Source organism: Galeopterus variegatus, unplaced genomic scaffold (assembly GCF_000696425.1).
Source record: "Galeopterus variegatus unplaced genomic scaffold, G_variegatus-3.0.2 Scaffold3819, whole genome shotgun sequence".
NCBI lineage: Eukaryota > Metazoa > Chordata > Mammalia > Dermoptera > Cynocephalidae > Galeopterus > Galeopterus variegatus.
In genome coordinates, this window is record NW_007729930.1 from 219203 (window position 1) to 224088 (window position 4886).

A 4886-nucleotide genomic window follows, 5' to 3' on the forward strand; every position below is an offset into this window, starting at 1 on the left:
AGAAAAATGGAAACCAAACCAAACCAAACCAAACAAAAATCAAGGTCCAAGTATGAGTAAAACCAAAATAAGGCATGGCATAATTAATGGGATTTTCCTAGAGATAATCCATTTGAGCTTATTATGTGCCACATTGCCATTCAAGTAGTACAGGTTTCATGACATAGGATAAATGCATTCTTCTCATAGAGCTGATTATATTGTCTTGTGTTGTAGTGTATAATAGAGTTGTATTAGTCCATTTCTGTTGCTTATTATGCAATACCGGAAACTGGATAATTTACAAAGAAATGACATTTATTTCTCACAGTTTTGGAGTTTGGGAAGTCCATGTTCCTGGAGATATGTCTGGTGAGGTTTTTGTCCTTCGTAGTGACTCTCTACATCAACTCAGGGCATCACATGGCAAGAATAGGTTGAACAAGAGAGAACTAACTTTCTCATTTCCTCTCCTTGTAAAGCCATCAGAACCACACCTGTTACTACATCAGTGGATCAATTCATTTAGAAGGGCACAATCCTCACAGTGTAATCACCTCATAAAGACCCCACCTTTCAATTACCACAATGGAAATCAAGTTTCAATACATGAACTTTTGGGGGACATATTTAACCAATAGCAAATAGTCACTATCATAATTTTCTTAATGCTATTTTTATTTTGAGTTCCCAAGTCAACCAATGGTCAAGAACGGAAAAAGTCATGTTTATAGCACAGAGTGCAAAAATTATAAAACCTGAAAATATATAAAAAAAAATTATAGTTAACAATTTGGGAGGTATTAGGAGGAAGAAAACATACTTGGAAAAAGTTTAAGGGCTGGTCCCGTGGCTCACAAGGGAGAGTGTGGTGCTGGTAGTGCCGAGGCCGTGGGTTCAGATCCTATATAGGGATGGCTGGTGTGCTCACTGGCTGAGCGTGGTGCAGACCACACCATGGCAAGGGTTGCGATCCCCTTACTGGTCAAAAAAAAAAAAAAAAGAAGAAAAAGTTTAAACAAACTCATTAACATAATACAGAGATAGGAGTTACTCTCTGAAGTTAAACAATACAGAATTGAAGTTTTTATATATTGTGTAAAGTTATGAAGATGATTAATAGAAAAAAATAATAAAATATATTAAGTATAAATAAATGGCATCAATAAGGAAGGAGGTATTGTAAGTGATGGCTTTATAGCAGAGCCTATGTATATTACCTAAAGTTAAAAAATAGTTATAAGAATATTATTTAGAATTATGAAGATAATCAAAATAAGAACCAAAGAGAGAAAACATTAGAAAAATGGCTACCTGTAAGGAAGAGACCAGAGGTAAAGTGTGGAGAGAGAGAAAATAACTATTTTTCATTTATATTTTCCTTGAAATTTTAATTTCTTCCATGATGTTTAGAATTTTAATTCCACGTAAATGGATTATTTCATAACATACAATTAAATAATTTTTGTTAGTGTTTATTTACTGTTGGTTATGGTTTATTCATTCATTTATTCATTCAATCAATATATCCTTATTTCTTACTATGGATCAGACATTGGAATAGAGATCATTGCCTCATGGATTTCACACTACTGGGAGAGACTAAGGATAAACAAGAAAACTAACTAAATAAATAAAATATGTTCAGAGAGTGATAAGGCTTAAAAGAGAATAAAACAGGAAAATAACATTATAGAGATCATTGCCTCATGGATTTCACACTCTACTGGGAGAGACTAAGGATAAACAAGAAAACTAACTAAATAAAATATGTTCAGAGAGTGATAAGGCTTAAAAGAGAATAAAACAGGAAAATAACATTTGATGTGTTTGAGGTTAAGGGTATGCATCATGTGGGAGGGACATTTGAATCAGGTCCTGCTTGTTGAGGAGGAAGACTTACGATCTAAGACCCTTGGTGGGCTCAAGGGACAGAGAAAGGGACAAGTGCCTATAGTACAGTAAATGAGGGGAGAGTGTAGGGTCCAGATGAAGAGGGGACTTGTAAACCTCGGCAGAGTTTAGATTTTATTTTAATTTTGATGGGGAGTAATTGAAATGAGAATCATAACTTGAATTTTGGTTTTCTGATTGAGGGTCTGGTGGGATTTTCTGAAGTATGAAGGTGGACAAATCATCCTCTCTGGAGGAATCTTGCTTGTAAAATACTGTATCCATCTCGATTTTAAAGAGTTACTTAATTTAAAGTATTTCCCAACACTTATTAGTCATTGGATATTTGACAGTTGATATTTTACTATATGGCAAAATTTATTGATGCCTTGTATTACCCATTTTACTGAAATATATTCTATTTTACTATCTGTCACGAGGAGCATGGAGACTGTTTCACTTACTTTCTGTATTGCTTTTAGGGTAAGATACCAGACCTGGATTTCACAGAATGGTAAAAATTTAATTAATGAGGTTTGGTAGTGAACAATATAGGATTGACAACTTAACTACCCTTTACCATGGAAGTGTATTAAATAAGAAAACAAATAGAAGAACAAAAGTGAAGAACTATTTCTCTGTTACCATCAATTCCCAAGAGAATGAACATTTTAACACTAAAAAAATAGGAAGAACATTTAAAATCTACTATCTTAGTGATTTTCAAAATGCAATACATTGTTATTTATTATAGTCACCATCTTGTACAATAGATCTCTTGAACTTATTTCTCCTATCCAACTGATATTTTGTGTCCTTTCACCAACATTTTCTCACCCTCCCCAAGCCCAGCCACTGACAACCACCATTCTACTCTACTTCTATTAGTTCAGCTTTTTAAGATTCTACGTATAAGTGAGGTCATGTGATATTTTTTATGTGCCTGGCTTATTTCATTTAATATAATGTACTCTGGGTTCATCCATGTTGTCACAAATGACAGGATTTCCTTCTTTTTTTAAGACTGAATAGTATTCCATTGTGTATGTATATAACATTTTATTTATCCATTCATCTGTTGGTGGACACTTAGGCTGATTCTATATTGTGAATAATGCCACAATGAACACGGGAGTGCAGATGTCTATTCGAGATACTGATTTCAATTCCTTTTGGATATATACCAGCAGTGAGATTGCTGGATCATATGGCAGTTTTATTTTGAAATTTTTAGCTCAATTGATCCATTCCACAATGTATATATATTACAAAGCATCATGTTGTACATGATAAATATATACAGGCTTTATTTGTTAATTTAAAAAAGTTGGAATGGCATATTCTGAAAACTATGGGCATACTTCAATTGATATACATTTAACCTAATGAAAAGGTTACTACGAGTCTTTGTTGTTCTCCTTTTACTGCTGAGTAGAGGTTTTTATTGGACTGCAAACCAAGATTTGGGTGTTGTATGCTAAATAATATAATAAAAATGACCGTTTTTCATTTTGGAATTCATAGTTACCACAGACAGCAATTGTTTTCATAGTGCTTAGGACAAAGTGGTTTCCTAGAAATGTGTTGTGGTTTATTTTGACTTGTCAAGCTGATGACTAAGATCATAAACTTAAATATGCATGTTAGAGAACAAGTTGCAAGAATTAACCTATGGCAAACATAACTTGATTAACTCACATTTCCCAATGTCTGTGGTTCCACAGAGACACAGATGGAATTCTACATTTTTGCTTTTGCCAGGGTTTTGCACTGGGAACTGCTGGAGTGCCTTCTGCTTCCCTACCTCCCTTCCCTATTTTCCTTTCCTTCCTTTTCTCAGTCTGCTCTCACTTATTTTCTCAGTCTTCCACCCTCTTTCCTGTTCTTCTGCATTTCTTCTCATTTTTCCTGCTGTTTCCTTTCCTCCTTTATCTTCTCTCTTTCTCTCCCTCTTCTGTCACTTCCACCTCTTTGTTTTGTCCCCCCTTCACGTTTTTTCCTTCAGTCTAAAGATATTCCATCTGTTTTTAGAGGCTATGACCAGTCTTCACCAGCTCTTCTTCCTGTTTTCTCTTTTCTACTTGACCCTCTCTTCCTACTTTCCCTATGAAAACAGGGAGGTAGTGACAGAGGGAGATGGGATGTGGTGGAGTGATTGCCAAGAGAGAGGTCAAGATAGGCATTTGAAACTTAAATCATGCAAGTACTCTCTTAAACACTGACCTGAAAATTCAATGGTCTTTGGTAATCGAATCCTCCTCCTACATCCTAAAACACTTTAGGGATATGATTTGCTAGACTTTATCATTTTTGAATAAAACTTACTAGAATATAAGTGTTTTGTAAAAATGTTTTTATTTGCTTTTAAGTTCTCAGAGTTGTTTCTAATAGTATAACAGGGTTGTTTTAAATAGCCAAGCACATACTTGGTACCAAAATATTTATTGTTGTTAAAGATATGATACATTTTTAGAGCTATTTTAGTTTCAAGAAGAAAGGAAGAATTGGACTTATAGGATCTATTATTGGCTATTGAATATATTGGAGTTTCAAAGCAAATAGAGCAGTACTTTGCTTTATGTCAGAGATTCCCAAATGTAGTCTGAGAATGGAGTACCTAGATAAAAGATAAATCATTATTTCTCAGGCCACACTAGTTAAAAGGTAGGGGTGGTAATACTTTCAGGTATTTTTGCCCATTTTATTATGCACCATAGAAATTGCTGACACTCTAGCCTCCTTTGCAAAATTATTCCAAATATTTCAAGTTCCCTGAGGAGATCTCAAGTATTCTCAGGAAAAAGACCCTCAACTGTCCTGACAACCCAACATTTTTCTCTGCTCCAGCTCTGAATACCTTTTATGATGTTGACTTCTGCCTCAAAATCCTGATGCTTGCCATTATAAATGTGGATGTCAGAGCTAAGATCATTGTCTTCCACTGTTTCCCTAAATCAGTGTTCCCTAGAAGAATAATATAAAAGTTTGTCTTTTTCTAACCAGGATATGCCTAC